Genomic DNA, 21,104 nt, shown 5'->3' with positions numbered 1-21,104 from the left:
GACTTAGCTATTGTCCAGTGATACACTGATCCAATACAATTCTGAAGAACTTATGATGAAAATTGTTTTGCATCTCCAGAGAAAGAATTATTAGAGTATGAATACATATTGAAGCATTAATTTCTTTATTTTTCTTTTTTTCTTTGTTTCCTTACAATATGATTAACAATATGTTTTTCATGACTACACATATATAACTTAATTGCTTATCTTTCCAATGAGAGGGGATAGGAAAGGGAGAAAGGAAAAATTGGAATTTAATTTTTTTTTAATGATTAAAAATGGTTTACACATAATTAGAGAAAATAAAATATTGAATTAAAAATAATTTTCTACTTGGTTTCCCTGCATTTTCTCTCTTTATTTCATTCCTTCTTCTACTCAGATGCCAATATGACTTTCCTATTTGATAGACTCTTGTGGGTCTCTATTATGCCTTCAGAATCAAATGTAAAAATGCTCTATTTGACATTGAAGACCTGGCACAATGTGGCTCCTATTTATCTTTTCCATTTGTTTTATACTTACTCTCTTCCAATTTAAGGACATTGGTCTTCTTGCTTTTCCTTGTATATGCAATGGGATTTTTAATGTTTTATTTCTTTTGATTCCTCCTTCAACTTTCGATTAACTGAGTATCTATTTTCTGTTAAATAGTAAGCTTGCCTGACCAAAACTTGGCTCATGGAATAATAATATTAAAGGAAGATCTAGCTGAGAGATTGTTGAGTAGACCAAATTTGTCTCACAGGATGGGAAAATTTACTTAAAGTTTTAAACATTTTTATATAAGAAATCAGAGGAAGAATCTCTTGTCCCTGACTTTTTTGGCGACATTTAAATATTCCCTTTTAATCAGCCTGTTCTTTTACCCTGTATGTGTGGTATAATCTGTAACCTGACTTCATTTACCTATAGAGTATTTGATGAGTTTGTTTCCTTAGGGAATTTATAAGACTATGACTGTTTAACTAAGTTTGTTTAGCTTTTATGACAATGAAGGAAGCATTGGGATTATGGATTTATCTTTTATTTCACTTTATTATCTAAGAAGAATATACAAGATTGCAATATGTAACATAATTATTTTTCCATCATTCTAATGCAGTTTTGCCTGAGGCTTATGACTGAGCAAAAACAATTAAACCTAGGTTTTTTTGTATTTTTGTTTTACTTCTATAATTTCTGTATTGTGGTGAGCATATTTTTGTAGCAGTTACCTACCACATGAACTCAGAGTGGTGATATTTCTCCCATAACATATACAACACTTCATTTCTTGACTCTGCCTTTTCACTGATTTATGAATATCCACATTTGCAATTTTTCCCTCCTCACCATTGTCTCCTGGTTTCCTTCAGCTCAGCTCCTCTGTATGAGTTTTCTCTTGTACTCCCAACTTCTGTTTTTCTTCTAAGATTACTCTTCTTTTCTCTGTTTTAATCTTGTATGTTCACTTTAGTTTGAGTGTGGTTTCCCCATGTGAATCTGAGATCTTTGTGGGCATACATGCTGCCTTTGAATTGTTTGTTTCAGTTTTCCTTAGAACAACACCAGACTCACAGAATCACTGCTTAATAAATGTATGTTGTCAGACTTAGAAAGGATAATTCATTTGAATTCCTCATGTATTTTAGTGTTAAATTATTCAATGATTCTCCACCTTGCATTTCTATGTAATTTCATAGAAATCCAACAGGAGACTCAGAGATTAAGTGACTTGCCCCATATTGTAAATGGCAGAATCCAGATTAGAATCTTGGTTATCTGACTTGAAATCCAGAGTTTTTTCCCACAGTACAATTCTGATTTTAAACATTTATGTTTCTTTTTGTAGCTAAATATGCATAATGGCTATTCTGTCATTGTTTTGAAGACCATTTTCTCTTACTGGCTATTACTGAGTGTTTTGTTTCTGCTGTCAACAAAATTTGAAGGGAATATTTTCTTTGTTGATAAACAGGGCAGGCTAGGTCCCTAGACATAGTGTTATTGTACTTAATGTCAGATTGGCTGATACATTTGGATCATTAATGTTTCATGGTGTTGTTGGTGCCACATGCAGTTGAAGAGGCTTGGCTCAGATTTTTAATGAAGAGGGGAGGGTTTGGAGAAATAGCTATCAACTTGGTCAGTCTAGAGATGTCATTTAAGGTGAGTATGGAGTGGAAAGAGTGAACAAACAAAGACTTGTAAGGCACCTATTGTCTGTCAATTCCAAAACTTGGCATTGGAGAAGGCTGGGTTACTACCATAAGGGACCTTTCCAGCTAATGGGAGAGAAAAGCAGGAGATTAAAATAACTATAATCTAGATTCAGAATATAATAAGCTGAATAAGAGAGGATCCTGGCTTACTGGATAAAATAGCCTTACTGGATAAAATGTCCTTGCACAGAAATTATATCAATGGAATCCCAGGATTAGTTCTTAAAATGCATAAAAGGAGAGTACATAATGTCATGAGAGCAGTTGGACTCGGGAGACCCCAATAGACTAGGAATATTGAGTAAAGCTTCATTGAGGAGACCACATATGAGATGAACCTTGAAGTAAATGTCAATTATAGGTAGAAAAAAGAAGAAAACATTCTGAAACAAGGGAGAAACAAGGGAGACAAGAGAGGAGATGAAAAACAGTTTCCAATGGGAAATTGAGAAGGAGTATGGGAGATGAGGCTGAAAGTAAAATGGGAAATTCTCTTGAAAGAGAAACACTGAAATAACTCAAAGGAATCTCTATAATAAATGCATGATGTTCTTACGGTTCCTAGCTCTAGCAGTATCTCATAAAGAATGGATTTGGTGGAGGGTTAGGGAAGTGGGAAATGGTGTTTGTTAGGTAGCTTAGAACTCAAACCACAAAATATATATTTGTTTTTTCACATTAAAAAAACTTAATCTCAAACAAGTGGGCTTGGGATTTGGAAGGTAGACATTTCTTTCTTTTTTAGAGATTATTATTTTAGGGGAGATGGATCAAAATAAAAGAGGAATCCACACCTTAGATATGACAAAATACAATTTGCAATTTGAGAAAACAGCTATCATAGAAAGTTCACTCACTTATTCTTTTTCTTAGATTGACCAATATTTCATATATTCATGATCTCCTCAAAATGGGCACTCCTTTAAGTAATGCAGATATTAGCCTATTTGCCTGTGCTATTTTACATCCATCCATCTCTTATGATCTCCTTCTAAAAATCCTCAATGGATAATACATTCAATGCACTACTGATCTTACTCTGGTTCATTTAGTAGACTGTGGACACTGGTGTTTTCTTGTATTTCCATATTTTACAGAAGCTCACTCTTATAACATTATTCCCTATATCCTTTTTTCAGGTATGTATGCCCTTGATGTTATCATTCATTTGTAATAGGGGTGTGGAGCATATATAGAATAAATCAGAAGCAGGAAAGAAGGGTGTTTCCATTGGAAGTGTCTCCATCTTAGGTGAATTGGCCATGTACCAAATCCTCTCTATATAATTTTATTTTTGGACATGGATGACTGGCGTGGGGAAGAGATCATCCAAATTTCTCATTTAATGAGTGAAAAAAACTCAAGATCCACCTAGCTTTGCCCAAGTTCACACAGGTAATATCTAGTAATCCAGGGCCCAAAGGCTCTGACTAAAAATTGAGAGCAACTTCCACTGCATTACATTGCTTGTTTTATAAATTATATGTCAGTTGTCAACAGGAAATTATCATTAATAATATGTTGTGGTCTTATATTAACAATATACCTTAACTGATATAAAATGCACTGAGGTCTTTTACACTAAAAAATATTAGACTATATATAATGTAAGATTTTTTTTCCTTTTTATATATGAAGATTCTGGTTGCTGAAAAGGGAAGAAAAAATTTAAGGGAGAAAAATAAGATAAACCTTAAAAGAAATGGACTCTCAGCTAAAATGTTAAGAAGAGGTACAGACTGTTCTGATACCCAGATAGAGAACTAGCTTTTAGATGAATGTACTGAGGGGTCCAGTTTAAAAGAAGGGCAATTGTTGAAATAATTGATTATAAAGCATTATGGTTTATCAGCTTACATGCATGCTTTAAAGTTTATAAATGGGAAATGGCAAATCAAAAAAACTATTTGGGGATGATGGAAAAATTATAGAAGGACTATTGGGGCCATTAAACCTGTCATAAAGCTGGGATTATTGAATTTCATAAAAGTAAGTTAAAGATGGGTCACTGATTATAAGGAGGTACTGATTTGAGACATGAAAAATGAAGAGGAAACTATGAAAAGAGGACTGGAAAAGGAGAGGAATTAACACCAGAGAAGTTGAGAGTTGAGGAGTCAAACTGAGTTGAGAAGAGGAGTCAGTGGAGGCAATGAAAAAAAAATCTTATAGCAAACAGAATGCAGCAAAATAACAAGGACTAATAGTCCACTGGAAAAAAAAGACTGAAATCTGATGTGTTCCTTAGCTGCTGTAATCTCTTTGGACAAGGAGCTCTGATTGATGTGAGAAAAGTCATTTGCTTTTAGTGTTCTCTAGCAACATAAATATAAGAGTAGAGCAGTTTGGGATGGGAAGCAGGAAAAAAAAAATGTTACACTGTATTGTCCTCTCTGGTTTGAGAGAGAGACATGTCTTTGAATAAGCTTTATTATGAGAAAAAATTTGGCTCTGCTGAGAGATAATCAGACAAAGCTGAATCCCCTGATTTTTTCCGACCTAAAGATCTTGACAAATCAAAAAGAGCATAACACTTTCTCAATACCCAGAACAAAGTGGCTTTAAGATGAAAGAGCTCTAATTTCTTCCAAGGCCTGAGAATAACAGAAAAGTGACTTAGCTCAACAGAAAACATGGGAGGATCCACAGGAGAGTACATAGCAGAAGGGACCCAACAGGTACACATGATATACAGTATTTTCTCAAGAGACTGAGGACAGCCAGAGTCTTGAGTTATCCCAGGAATATGAGTTCTCTTTTTTGTATACTTTGCATGTATTCATCCTACTTTATGTAGATTGTATATATTGGTGAAAGAATATGATCTAGGTTTATGGTTAAACTTTTATATTTGGATTATTCCTGATAGGGATAATATATCACTGATTATGTTCAGTCTACAATAAGACTGAAACTTGAAAGGTTTTATAAAGATCATCTAGTTCACTCCCAACCCCAACTCATTCAATGAATCAACAAGTATATATGGGGTGCTTACTATATGACTGGTAATCTACTAAATTCTGGCATAGCCCAAGAAAACTAAAAAAGGTTTTATGTAGGAGGCACTTGAGCTTAGTCTTGAAGGAAACCAACGATTCCAACAATAGGATATAAGAAAGAAATGCATTCTAGTCATAGGGGCCAGCCAATACAAAAACACTTATGTGGGAGATAGCCCAGCTTATGAGTAGAAAAGCGAATACACTAGTATGAATGGACCATGAAACTTGGAGAGGAGAGTGATGACCCATGTTGTAAATAGTCTTGAATTCCAGATTTGAATGTTTAATTCTTAGGGAGCCACTGAAATTTGTTGAGCAATGAAGCACCATAATCAGATCTATAATCTAGAAATATCACTCAGCTTTAAGAAGGTGGACAGGGAGACCATTTTGGAGGTTAATCAAATAGTCTAAAGAAAAAGATAAGAATCTAAAACTCATTGATAATTAAATTAATAAAGAGGAAATATGTGGAAAAGATGCAGACAGATACCAAAAATTTGGCAATTGTTGGACATATAAATGCAAGTAAGTAATCTAAAATGATATTTAGAGGTTGAAAAGTGTGACTGAGATGGTGATTCTCTCAATATTAGGGACATTCAACAGAGGAGTTAGTTTTCAGAGAAATATAATGAATTCTAATTTTCACATATTGCATTTGAGATACTTAGAGAACATTCAGTTTGAAAATTTAATGGCTAGATGGTAATGAAGTACTACAATTTTGCAGAGAGGTGAGAGCTAGAATTATAAAGATATATGGTCATCATTTTATCCATTCAACAAGACTTAGTCCTAGCTTTTACTCAGATCTTGCTATCACAAACAGATATATACTGGTCTAAATTTTTGAGCACTAAGAACTGTATCATCAGGTATCCTTACAACTGTAAACTCCTTGATGGGAAGAATTATTTAGTTTTAGTTTTTGTATTTCCAGTTTTTGGAATAGTGACTGGCTATTATATGAAAGTAACAAACAAATTGCTTGTTGATTGATTATTCAATTGACTTAAAACTCAATTTTCTCTCTCTTTTTATTTTTTTTTCCTTTTCTCCTCACCCTTCTTCTCTTTCCCCTCTATCTAATTCTACTATTCCTACTCTTACTCTAACTTTTCTTCTTCAATCTAGTAATGGAGGTTTCTATAGGGCATAGGCTCTTAAACTGGGGATCGTGAACTTGTCTTTTTTGTATTCAGTTGATTCCTTTTGTAATCCTCTCTATTTTATTTTGTGAATTTAAAAAAAAAAAAAAAAAGCAAAAACAAAAACAAAAACAAGCAAAAAAAAACAAAAAAAAAAAAACAGCTTGAGCATACAGAACATTGCACCAAAGAAGTAAAGATATCATTGCTTCTGAAAGGTGATATAGTATTAATATCATGATATCTGTGATCAGATAATAAGAGAACTTTAGTAAATATGAGCAAGATTTTCTCCTGGATCATGTGAGTTTGGGTTAATACTTGTGTTTCTTACTTTCAATATTCCATCTCTAACTTTTCTACAGCTGAAATCAGATTCCAGGGCAGTTTTGCAGGTGTGACATGGATTTAGAATCGCAATCTGGGATCTGATCTTGGTTTTAATTGTTATTTTAACCATGGCCAAGTCACTTTACATCTCTTCCCAATAAAGGACATAGACTAAAATGATCTTGTAGATATTTTCTGGGTAATGTTTATATCCTATGAAAGAGAAAGCAAGATGACGACTATGGGTGAGAATATGCATGGGACAGGCTTTGCCTTCTTGATTATCTATATGAGGTTTGACATTTTTGTTGGTGGTGGTTAACATAGCATGATAGAACCATATCTATCTTTTCTTCTGGCTGTCTCCAAGACCCAGGAGTGTCATCTTGAAATTTAGGGCAACCACAACAGTTCAGTATGGCCTCAGGGCACTTTAACTATTTTGTGTCATGAACCCTTTGGGCAGTCTAGGGAAGCCTAGGAACCCTTCTCAGAATGATATTTTTAAATATACAAAATACACATTACAAAGAAAACAACTTATTGAAATACAGCTTCAAAAAATTAAAAGTCAAATTAATGGACCTAAATTAAAAACACATGATCTAGAGAAAGTTTTTATTATTGAAGCAGAAGAGGAATAGAAGTGAGAATATATGTAAGAATAGTAGAATTGAGAGGAGAAGAAAAATAAGGAGGGGGAGAGAAAAAAAAACTAGAGAAAGAAGAGAAGAGGAGAAAGATCTTTTCCCAAATGATATTTGATTCAATTTATTAATAAGATAATTAACAAACATTTCAAGCACCTAATATGTAACAGCCAGCACACTGTTAAACAAACATTGGGAATACAAAGACAAAAACAACTTCTTTCTTTAAAGAATGCATTTATCCATGCAAAGGAATAAATAAGTGTGAGACCATTTAAATAGAAAAAGAACACTAAAAATGGGGAATCAATGATGGTTTCTATTAAAAAGCAGAAATCGAATTGATCAAATAAAATAATATTTATAAAAAGAGCTTAACTCCTTGTCTGCAAGAGAGTAGTTCTATATAAATGCTTGTTCCCACTCCTCTTATAGAGGACAACTAAGGACCAGAGAAGAGGAAAGCAAGAGGGCATCCCAACAGGAAGGACAGCCTATACAAAGGCAATGGAGCAGGAGATGGTATGAAGAGCTCTGGGAACAACTTATTTATTTGTGAGAAAGGAAATAAATATGAACTTTGAGGAACAATTTCTCGACTACCATCCTATATACTCAATCCATTTGCCCAATGAGAATTTAAGGCATGATCTTCAGGAAGTTGATCTATTCTTCTATGCCCAAATGTCTACATCTGAAAAATAATGCAGTTAAGCTAAGACAATGGTCTCTTCTAACTCTAAATCTATGATTGTTTTTAGTATGTTTTACATGCAGGTTGTTGGATAGAGCCTGGAAAATATTTTTTAGATGAACATAAAGCTTATACTCTAATCCACAACTATTTTGTCTAGGGATGGTCAACTCCCATGTAAGAGGCAACTATTGATTTGCAGTCAATTCCTTCTGTTTAGTCTGGTAATTGGAGCACTGACCACTCCTATGTAGGATTCTGTGCTGAAGAACTAACAAGTAATTAAGTATAACCACTGTTCCTGCTGGCACTGCATCTTCCAGATTGCCTCCTTTTTTCTTGTTTTGTTTTGTTTATATCCTTGTGGCTCTTTTTTGATTTATTAAAATGTGTTTATAAGAATTCCCCAAGGCATAAGCAGATTACTGCTTAAAAATACAACATTTTCAAATCTAAAAGATGCCAATTAGCCATCAGGCAAGAGCCTGAACACATGCCTCATGTCTTTTATTTAAATCAGGAAACCATCTGTAGGTGGAGTTAACATAGAGGAAACTGAACAAACTAAGAGTTCTTCCCACCCCATTTAAAATATTCATTGACAATAGTTTTTTTTTTTTTTCCTCTCATTTATTTTCTCTTTTTTATTAAAGCTTTTTTTATTTTCAAAACATATGTATAGATAATTTTCAACATTCATCCTTGTAAAACTTGTATTCCAATTTTTTTTTCCTCTCTTCCCCTTCCCCACTCTCCTAGATGGCAAGTAATCTAATATATGTTAAACATCTGTAGTTCTTTTATAGATATTCCCACAATTATCAAGATGTACTAGAAAAATCAGATCAAAAAAGGAAAAAAAATTAGAAAGAAAATGTAATGCAAGCAAACAACAACAAGAGTAAAAATACTATATCGTGATGCACAATCAGTCTCTACAAGCCTCTTTCCAGGTCCAGATGGCTCTTGTCATCACAAGATTATTGGAACTGGCCAGAATTGTCTCATGGTTGAAAAGAGCCACATCTATCAGAACTGATCACTGTGTAATCTTATTATTACTGTGTACAATGTTCTCTTGGTTCTGTTCACTTAATTTAGCATCAGTTCATGTAAGTCTCTCCAGGACTCTTTGAAATCATTTTTCTGGTCGTTTCTTATAGAGTAACAATATTCCATAATATTCATATACCATAACTTATTCAGCCATTCTCCAACTGATGGGAATCCACTCAGTTTCCAGTTCCTTTCCACTACAAAAAAGGACTGCTACAAACATTTTTGCACATGAAGATCCTTTTCCTTTTGTATGCTTTGTTTGGGATACAGAAACTGCTAGATCAAAGGGCTTGCACAGTTTTGATAGCCCTTCAGCCATAGTTTCATATTGCTCTCCAGAATGATTGGACCAGGTCACAACTCCACCAATAATAATGTCCCAACTTTCCTGCATCCCCTCCAACATTCATCATTATCTTTTCTTGTCATGTTAGCCAGTCTAAGAGGTATATAGTGGTACCACAGAGTTGTCTTAACTTGCATTTCTCTGATCAGTAATGATTTAGAGCCTTTTTCATATGACTAGAAATGGTTTTAATATCTTCATCTGAAAATTGTCTGTTCATATCCTTTGACCATTTATCAATTGGAGAATGGCTTGTATTCTTTTTATATATATATATATATATATATATATATATATATATATATATATATATATATATATATATGCATATATATATATATATATATATATATATATTTTATAATATTATCCCTTGTATTCATTTTTCCAAATTACCCCCCCTCCCTTTATTCCCTCCCCCCGACGACAGGCAATACCATACATTTTACATGTGTTACAATATAGTCTAGGACAATACATGTGTGCGAATATATTTTCTTGTTGCACAATAGAATCCGAAGGTACAGCAACCTGGGCAGACAGATATTAGTGCTAACAATTTTCATTCCCCTCCCAGTGTTTCTTCTCTGGGTGAAGCTACCCCTGTCCATCATTGATCAACTGGAAGTGAGTTGGATCTTCTTTATGTTGAAGATTTCCACTTCCATCAGAATACATCCTCATACAGTATTGTTGTTGAAGTGTACAGTGATCTTCTGGTTCTGCTCATTTCACTCAGCATCAGTTGATTTAAGTCTCTCCAGGCCTCTCTATATTCCTCCTGCTGGTCATTTCTTACCGAGCAATAATATTCCATAACCTTCATATACCACAATTTACCCAACCATTCTCCAACTGATGGACATCCATTCATCTTCCAGTTTCTAGCTACAACAAAAAGAGCTGGAATGGCTTGTATTCTTATAAATTTGAGTTAATTCCCTACATATTTTAGAAATGAGGCCTCTATCAAAACCCTTAGATGTAAAATTTTTCCCTAATATTTTGTCTGCATTGGTTTTGTTTGTTAAAAAAAAACTTTTTAATTTAATAATTGCATTCCAAAATGTACTCTAGTTCTTCTTTGGCCACAAATTCTGTCATTCTCCATAAATATGAGAGGTAAACTATGCTTTGTTCTTGTAATTTGCTTACAGTATCACTCTTTATGTCTAAATTATGAACCCATTTTGACTTTGTCTTGGCATTAATTTCCAATTTTCCCAACAATTTTTGCCAAATAGTTTGTTCTTATCCCAGAAGTTGGGGTATTTGGATTTATCAAATATAGATTACTATAGTCGTGGACTATTGTGTCTTGTGAGTTTACTGCTTCCCTTCTAATCTTGTCTGCTTAGTTTTATTTGTACAAAAACTTTTTAATTTGGTGTAATCAAAATTATCTATTTTTTATCAATAATGATCTCTAGTTCTTTGGTCACAAATTCCTTACTCCTCTACAAATCTGAGAGATAAGCTAACATATGTTCTTCTAATTTGTTTATAATGTCATTTTTTATATCTAGATCATAAACCCATTTCAACCTTATCTTGGTATACGGAGTTATGTGTGGGTTAGTGCCTAGTTTCTGCCATACTAGTTTCCAATTTTCCCATTAGTTTTTGTCAAAAAGTGAGTTCTTATCCCAAAACTTGGGATCTTTGGATCTTTTTGTCAAACTTTGGATCTTTTTGTCAAACAACAGAATACAAAAGTCATTAATTATTTTGTTCTGTGAAACCTGTGGAATAAATTACTATTCCACTGATCAACTACTCTATTTCTTAGCCAATACCAAAAGGTTTTGATGACCACTGCTTTGTAATATACTTTTAGTACTGGTACAGCTAGATCACTTTCATTAGCATTTTTTTTTCATTAATTCCTTTGAAATTCTTGACCTTTTGTTCTTTCCAGATAAACCATTTATTATTGTCTCCAGCTCTGTAATATATTTTCTTGGGAATTTGATTGGTATGGCACTGAATAAATAGACTAATTTAGATAATATTGTCATTTTTATTATATTAGTTCAGCCTACCCAAAAGCACTTGACATTTTTCCAATTGACTACATCTGACTTTATTTGTGTGGAAAGTGTTTTGTTGTTGTGTTCATATAGTTCCTGACTTTGACTTGGCAGGTAGATTGTCAAAAATTTTATGTTATGTACCATTCTTTTTAAATGGAATTTCTCTTTGTATTTCTTGCTGTTGGATTTTGTTAGTGATGTACAAAAATGCTAATGATTTATGTGGATTTATTTTGTATCCTGCAACTTTGCTAAAGTTGTGGATTATTTTAATAATTTTTAGCTGATTCTCTAAGTATACTATCATATCCTATGCAAAGAGTGATAATTTGATTTCCTCATTACCTATTCTAATTCCTTTAATCTCTTTTTCTTCTATTATTGCCAAAGCTAACATTTCTAATGCAATATTGAATAGTAATGGCAATAATGGGCAACCTTGTTTAAATCCCCATTACATAGCATGCTTTTTGATAGTTTTCAATAGATGTTATTGATCATTTTAAGGAAAAATCCATGTATTCCTATACTCTCTAGTGTTTTTATTTTTCTTTTACAAGAATATATGCATGGGTAACTTTTTAGCATTGACAACTGCAAAACCTTTTGTTCCAATTTTTCCCCTTCTTCCCCCTATCCCCTCCCAGATGGCAGGTTGACCAATACATGTTAAATATGTTAAAGTATAAGTTAAATGCAATATATTTATACATGTCCATACAGTTATTTTGCTGTACAAAAACAATCGGACTTTGAAATAGTGTACAATTAACCTGTGAAGGAAATAAAAAATGCAGGCGGACAAAAATAGAGGGATTGGGAATTCCATGAAATGGTTCATACTCATTTCCCAGAGTTCTTTTGCTGGGTGTAGCTGGTTCAATTCATTACTGCTCTATTGGAACTGATTTATTTCATCTCATTGTTGAAGAGGGCCACATCCATCAGAAATGATCATCATATAGTATTGTTGCTGAAGTATACAACGATCTCCTGGTCCTGCTCAGCATCAGTTCATGTCTCTCCAGACCTTTCTGAAATCATCCTGCTGGTCATTTCTTACAAACAATAATATTCCATAATATTCATAATTTATTCAGCCATTCTCCAATTGATGGGCATCCATTCAGTTTTCAGTTTCTGGCCACTACAAAGAGGGCTGCCACAAACATTCTTTCACATATAGGTCCCTTTCCCTTCTTTAAGATCTCTTTGGGATATAAGCCCAGTAGTAACACTGCTGGATCAAAGGGTATGAACAGTCTGATAACTTTTTGAGCATAGTTACAAATCACTCTCCAGAATGGCTGGATGTATTCACAATTCCACCAACAATGTATCAGTGTCACAGTTTTTCCACATCCCCTCCAATATTCCATATTATCTTTCCCTCTCATGCTAGCCAAACTTATAGATATGTAGTGGTATCTCAGAGTTGTCTTAATTTGTATTTCTCTGATGAATAATGACTTGGAGCATATTTTCATATGGCTAGAAATAGTTTCAATTTCTACATCTGAGAATTACCTATTGATATCCTTTGACCATTTATCAATTAGAGAATGGCTTGATTTCTTATAAATTAGAGTCTCTAGTGTTTTTAATAAGAATGGGTGTTAGAATTTGTTAAAAGTTTTCTGTGCAACTATTGAGATAATCATATGATTTTTGTTAGTTTTTGTTATTGATATAGTCAGCCATGCTAATAGATTTCCTAAAATTGAACCAGCACTGCATTTCTGGTATATATCGTACTTGATCATGGCGTATTTTCCTGGGAATGACTGCCTGTAATCTCTTTGCTTATATTTTATTTAAGATTTATTTATCTATTTTATCATTTTTTTTCATAAATCCAACTCTTAATTTTATTAGTTCAATAGTTTTCTTATTTTCTATTGTATTAATTTCCTCTTTTATTTTTAAAGTTTCCAATTTGGTATTTAATTAGGAGTTTTAACCCATTCATTCTTTAGTGTTAGGTTATTTAGTTTTCAGTTAATGTTTGGTTTATTTTTCCTGGTCTTTGTTACATGTAATTTTTATTGAATCATGACCTGAAAAAGATGCATTTACTATTTCTACCTTCCTGCATTTGATTTTGAGGGTTTTATGCTTTAACGCATGGTCAGTTTTGGTACAGGTTCCATGTATTGCCAAGATAAAAATATATTCCTTTCTGTTTCCATTCAATTTTCTCCAAATATCTATCTTATATAACTTTTCTAAAATTCTATTTATCTCCTTAACTTCTTTTTTATTTATTTTTGTGGTTTGATTTATCTAGTTCTGAGAGAATAAGGTTGAAATATCCCATTAGGGTAGTTTTGTTGTTTAATTCTTCTTGCAGCTTCTCTAAGTCCTCTAGAAATTTGCATGCTATACTATGTTGGTGCATATATGGTTAATATTGATATTCCTTCATTATTTATGGTAATATACTTTCCTTCCATATTTCTTTTAATTAGATCTATTTTTGCTTTTGCTTCATTTAAGGTCTCACTACCTCTGCTTTTTTATGTTAGCTGAAAAATAATAGATTCTGCTCCAGTTTTTTACCTTTACTTTTAATGTATCACTCTGCTTTAAATGTGTTTCTTGTAAACAACATATTGCAGGATTTTGGCTTTTAATCCAGTCTTCTATTTGTTTTATTTTATGGGAGACTCAATCCCATTTACATTCACTGTTAAAATTATTAACTCTGTTTTTCTAGCCATCTTATTTTCTCCAAGTTACATTTTTCTCTTTCCTTTCCCCTTTTTCCTTTTCCCCCATGTTTTGCTTTTGACCACCTCCTCCCTTAAACAGTCCTCCCTTTTTATATCACCTTGTCCTTTCTTATTGTTTTCCCCTTCTACTTTTGTTTTTCCCTTTATTAGTTTTCTCTTTTCCTTTCTCATTTTCTCTCCTTTCCTATAGGGTGAAAAAAAGTTTTTCTTTAAGCAAAATATGTTTGATATTTTCTCTTTGAGCCAAATCTGATGAAAGTAAGGTTCATACAATGCTCATCCTTTTCCCTTCTTTTCCTCAATTGTAATAGTTTTGGTTTTTTTGTCTCTTCTTGAGATGTAATTTACCCCATTTTACCTTCCCTTTCCTCTTCTTTCAGTACAATTCAATAAAGGGGGAAAAATTAAATTACAGCCATAATACTGGGCTTATATCCCAAAGAAATACTAAAGAAGGGAAAGGGACCTGTATGTGCCAAAATGTTTGTGGCAGCTCTTTTTGTAGTGGCTAGAAACTGGAAAATGAATGGATGTCCATCAAGTGGAGAATGGTTGGGTAAATTGTGGTATATGAATGTTATGGAATATTATTGTTCTGTAAGAAATGACTAGCAGGAGGAATACAGAGAGGCTTGGAGAGACTTACATCAACTGATGCTGAGTGAAATGAGCAGAACCAGGAGATCACTATATACTTCAATAACAATACTGTATGAAGATATATTCTAATTGAAGTGGATATCTTCACTGTAGAGAAGATCCAATTCAGTTCCAGTTGATCAATGATGGACAGAAACAGCTATACCCAGAGAACGAACACTGGGAAATGAGTGTAAAATGTTTGCACTACTGTCTTTCTACCCAGGTTACTTATACCTTCGGAATCCAATTCTTACCCTGCAACAAGAAATTTGGTTTTACACACATATATTGTATCTAGGATATACTGTAACACATTTATTATGTATGGGATTGCCTCTCATCTAGGGGAGAGAATAGAGAGAGGGAGGGGAAAATTTGGAAAAGTGAATACAAGAGATAATGTTGTTAAAAATTACTCATGCATATGTACTGTCAAAAAATTATAATTATAAAATTAATTTTAAAAAATTATAGCCATTTTGTCTTTTTCTGGTTTTGTTTCAGTCGGGTTTTTGTCAGTAAGACCTGGGTGTTACCTTTAAGCTCCATATGTGTATCACTCAGAAAATATGGCTCAAGGCATGTGTTCTTTGGGGTTCCCAGCACTTATAAACCTGTCCATTCAAATGATGCCAAAAAGCTTACCTGGCAGAAAACACAGATTGTCAAACTTTGGTTGCAGAAGCCCTGGGTCACCAAAAAGGCTTTGGTAGGCAAATGTCAATAATTTTGACTTTTCTCTGTTAAATCGTAAGCTCTTTCAGGACAGAGACTACATTTTGCCTCTTTTGTATCCCTAGCAGTTTGCACAGTGCCTAACACATAGCAAACACTTAATAAATGTTGATTGATTTATTGATTGATTGTCTTTGGATTCAAAGCCATCACCATGATATGAGAACTAGGGCTTTTGTCTCAGAAAAGAAAATTTAAAAGGCACCAATAGCTTTATCTTCACACAGAGGTTCTGAACCTGAACTAAGAATCTAGGCTACTTCCTCCATTACCCCAACATACTATTATACCACAATGGCAGCTTCAACTTTCCTTCCTCACCTTTCCTACTTCTTTGGCAATATCAGCAGCAGAAGTGAGAGCAATATCACCAATAGTGACAGCTACAGCAGCAACAATTCAGGAAGCTTTATCATTTGAGCCCCAATCCCCCAACTACCATAAGGTGTTGTCCCAGGGCACAAAATCACATTTGAATCAATCCATAAAACTTGCTCCGTGTGAACTTGCCCCCAACCTTGTCCCAGGTTTGGAAATAGCTACTTCTATTCTTACCTTAATTTTTATGTATTTGAAATGACTTCTTCGGTGCTAAGTTCAAAAGAGGTCTTTTGGATCTGCACTATGAGTTTGAGAATGTCCGCAATCTTCCTTCTTGGAAAACATTCTTCAAAGAATTGACCTCTTATAGCTTATCGTATGGAAAAGCTTAGGAAGTCTGATTCAGGAAATAGACTATGTTTAGGTCAGTTTTGTGGCTGCTTAAGGTCTATAAAGGGCCATTCTTTGAAACAGAGACAAATATTCCCAATGTACCAGTTCAAGTGATCATACAGAAATTGGGGAGAGGATGTTTCTAGCCACAGTAACTCCAGATTTTATTCTTTGTAATAACCAAAATTCTTCTGATTGGCTGTGGATCCAGAAGAATTGAGATCTCAGAAATTGTTGCATCAGAATTGAGAATGTATAAAAACAAGTTTCTTTTTCCTTTGAGAATTCAAGAAGGTAGCTTGTTTCAAGCTCTAGGGGTAAGGGAAGCTACTCTATAAACAAAGAGCTGCCTGTATCTCTTCCTAGTTATTCTTTTCTCATATTAAATGAATAACTACTTCGAGAAGGAAACATACAGATAGCAACTTTGTGTACCACCATACCAGGCTTCCAATGATTTTACATAGATCCTCCACTGAAGATCAATCCAATGTACTGAAAGTCTTTCTCAAATTCTATTATATTTGGTCCTTCCTGGTGGACCATTCAATTAATCCACCTGTCATCCCTCACTCTTAATGAATGGCTCTCTTTCCCTTTTCCATACTCTGTACTTCCTTGGAAAAATGCTTTTTTGCAATGAGGATTCATGTTCCAGGAGAGACATAAGGAAAATAAATCATCAAGGAAATATATGATAGCTTGTATCAATGTAGCACTCTCAATTTTGAAAAACCCTTAACACAAGAGAGTTAATATGGAGTGGTATATAGAAAGCTAGAATTAAAGTTAGCAAAACATGAGGTCATGCCTTGTCTTGGACATCTACTGGTTAAGTGATCAAGGACAAATTCACTTCATCTTTCAATGCTCTAAGCAACTTTCTAAAATTAGAAGGTGCTGACCTGAATTGGTATAGGAATTTTTCTTACCTGGGAGCTTTTTATTCACTGAAATCACACTATTCTCTATTCCTATCTCCAAATGCTGTTTTTTATAATAGATAAAGGAAGTAGTGCAGTCTTATGAGAAGAGTGAGGAATACTGATGAACAGCCTATGTGTTCTACCAGTATGTATGAAATAAATATTCATCCCATCCCTTCTATATATACTATTCAAGAGTCAATGAAGATGACCTGTCTATCTGTTAAGCCTATCCCAAATATATGTGTGGATATGCTAATTCAATAGATCAACCATTTAGCTACATGTCACAGTCTAAACAATAGGTATTTTTCATCCATTTAGTTTTTTTTTTTCTTTTTCCCTGTATGGATTGTTGTGCTCTTTTGTTGTGAATTTTTCATGATTCTCATTGAAAAGATCCCATAATGTCTTGGAGCATAAGGAAAAACCTATCCAAAACATCCTTTATGAAAATATGAAAACATAAATTACTGTCAAAGCTATTTGTCACTGTTTAGAGGACGATTTGAACAAGATAAATATTGGGAAATAATTCCTTATAGATAATGAAGTTTTTCCATTGCTTCTGCTTCGAGATGCTATGCTGATTCTCTCATCAAATAGTAATAATACATATAATTTTGTATTTGGTCAAATTAGAATGCAGCTTATAACATAAAAAGAGTATGGACAGAAGGAAAAAGAAAGTGGAACTGGGGAACAGGGGCAAATCCACAAATAAAAACACACAAAGAATCAAGAATAGATTCCCATGAAATAACTTTCAGATCCCTGTCCCTGAAGATTTTCAAACTTCTTTTGCCTTTTCACAACAATGAGCATAAAAGAGAAATCTCTTGGTACCTGTCCCATGAGCTTGTTACCTTTAAAGTAAGTGTCAGTGGCATTCTCCTTTGTCTATTTCTTGTGGTCTCACTGTGAAGTGAGTACCAATACCAGTAAAGACTGTGCTTTCCATTCTCACCAGCTACCCTACCTGCATGTGCCCCATTCCCTTTACAATATAATAGCCATAAGCAGCTCAAATATGTCTCATTGTTTATAAAAAATATGTGCTAATCTACTTTCTTATGGCTCTATTAATGCTTGCAAATTTCCCTATGTGGACAGAGGAAGGAAAAGGAAGGAAAGATGGAAGGAAGGAATAAAACTGGCCCACAAATTGGAATTGGTCAGTTAGAAGAGTTCTTCCCTCCCCTCCCTCCCTTCCTTCCCTTCCTTCCTTCCTTCCTTCCTTCCTTCCTTCCTTCCTTCCTTCCTTCCTTCCTTCCCTTCCTTCCTTCCTTCCTTCCTTTCCTTCTTTCCTTCTTCTTTCTTTCTTTCTTTCTTTCTTTCTTTCTTTCTTTCTTTCTTTCTTTCTTTCTTTCTTTCTTTCTTTCTTTCTTTCTTTCTTTCTTTCTTTCTTTCTTTCTTTCTTTCTTTCTTCTTTTTTTCTTCCTTCCTTCCTTCCTTCCTTCCTTCCTTCCTTCCTTCCTTCCTTCCTTTCTTTCTTTCTTTCTTTCTTTCTTTCTTTCTTTCTTTCTTTCTTTCTTTCTTTCTTCTTTCTTTCTTTCTTTCTTCTTTCTTTCTTTCTTTCTTTTTTTCTTCCTTCCTTCCTTCCTTCCTTCCTTCCTTCCTTCCTTCCTTCCTTCCTTCCTTCCTTCCTTCCTTCCTTCCTTTTCTTTCTTCCTTCCTTCCTTTCCTTTCTTTCTTCCTTCCTTCCTTCTTCCTTTCTTCCTTTCTTTCTTTCTTTCTTCTTCTTTCTTTCTTTCTTTCTTTCTTTCTTTCTTTCTTTCTTTCTTTCTTTCTTTCTTTCTTTCTTTCTTTCTTTCTTTCTTTCTATTTCTTTCTTTCTTTCTTCCTGCCATCCAAAATCTCTCATTTCATCCAGGGACCATCTCTAATCATCTTGATCCATATCTTGCCACAGATGGCTCTGGAGGGAAAGTTTGGCAGGTGATCTTTCACAAAGAAGGGCAAAAAACAATAGCAATTTCCAAATCTAAATATCCCCTCCCTGGCCACTCCTCTGTACGTGTTTGCCCCCATTCAAATGATCTCCTTGAAAGCAGGGCTAGCTTCCTTTTAAATTTGTATCCTCAGTATTCAGAAGTAAAAACTTAATATTTTTCTCTTTAAATTCATCTAGTAATTTGTTATTAATTCTTTCATGGAGGAAATATGATTTTAAGATTTAAAACCAAGAAGGCATTTTAGATACCATCTAACCTAATCCCCTCATTTTACAAACATTTTACAAAGGGAAATCAAGTCTTTAAAAAGTTCAATGACTTGGAGAGGGTCACACACAAAAATTAGCAGGAAAGGGATCACACTAAGGCTCTCTGGTTCTAAATTTAGGACATAGCATGGCTCTCTTGGGGGCACATACTGGGTCAACAGAGTGATGAGGCTATGATTGGAAACTAGAGTAAGGGGGAAATGTACCCCTTGTCAATAGGAAACATCTCTCTGCAAGATTAAACCTACAGTTGTTACAGTCCCCATGACTCATCTTTTCTAAGCATTCTCCATGTGTTTAACACTAAGGAAGGCTTTGATAAAAACATTTGTTTCCACATCTGCCTGTCTTGCTCCTCTACTTCCTCCTCCCTGTGCCCACCAGTTAAGTATCTTCATTTTAGGATGATTGAATTTATGTTGATGTAATCTGGGGATATCTGGCATCCAAAGGTTCAGCAGAGGATATTTCCAAATCCTTTATGACTTTAGGGAGCAGTGTGTAATTGTTGCTATAAAGTAAGGCGCTGCAGTAACCTTGGGAATTTGAAATCGTTACAGGAAATTGAAGAGTAAATTTTTCTTAATAATGCCATGCACTGCATGGGGCTAAGAGCCAGAAAGTTCATGTGGCAGTTATTCCTGAGCTGTAGGACAGACTACCAACTTTTAGTTTTCAGGGAGGGCATGGGGTTCCATTAACCAATTTCCCTCCAGTAGTTGAGCTCATGAGAGGAGGGGAAGTGGAAAATGAGAAATGAAATTACATTAGTTAAGAACTTTGTAAAAGCTTTGAATAAATGCTACAGCTATCATCACCAGCCCCACCACCACCACCACTACCATCATCACCAGCATCATCTGAGATTTGCTATAGTTATTGTATTCTTCCTGTTACTTCTGAGGATTACTAGTGGGAGAGGTAAGGAGAACTAACCATTTTCTCATCCCTTGTTTCCCTAGATGAATAGAGTGGGATGAATGCATGTCAGCAAGAATGAACAATTAACTTGATATATCCAAACGTGCACTAATCTGGATTAGTTCTGGGCTGGGGTTCCAGCATTGCTTCTGCCATTAATTTGTTGTGTGATTTTAGGGAAATTGTTTCACCCCTCTGAAGTGATCTCTTTGTATTACATTTATTTGTACCCTGTCCTTATTTCCTTTTCTAGTGCTTAAGTTTCTTAAGTCTGCATTTTACTAATTTTTGTATCTCCACAAACACCTAATTTCAGCTCTTGATAGTATAAGTATTCAGTACACATATGGTGAATGTATAAATAAATGAATGTGCCTCATTTTCCTCATCTTATGAGAAAAGTAGGGTTGTACCAGATAATGGTCACTATCTCTAGAGTTCCAGATTTTGATAATTCCTTCACCAAGTCCTTGGGGGAAAGTATGGGGTGGTAAGTAACATGTGACATCTACAAGAGATAAAATATGTAAAGCTTAGGCAAGGAGGTACTATATCAATGTAGATTATACTATTGGTATGGTAACTCTGCTGTCCAAAGCATCTTGTATGCTTCCCATTAATCCTTAATGATTTTCTTTTCATTATAAACCAAAGTCAGATAGCCTGTCTAAGACAAGAGAAGTGCAAACACAGCTCACTCAGTTTGACCTTGCCAGGAAAGAAGGGCATATGTAA

The sequence above is a fragment of the Sminthopsis crassicaudata genome, chromosome 2 (genome assembly GCF_048593235.1).
Source record: "Sminthopsis crassicaudata isolate SCR6 chromosome 2, ASM4859323v1, whole genome shotgun sequence".
In the NCBI taxonomy this organism is placed as follows: domain Eukaryota; kingdom Metazoa; phylum Chordata; class Mammalia; order Dasyuromorphia; family Dasyuridae; genus Sminthopsis; species Sminthopsis crassicaudata.
Note: the sequence above shows the minus strand (reverse complement) of the source record.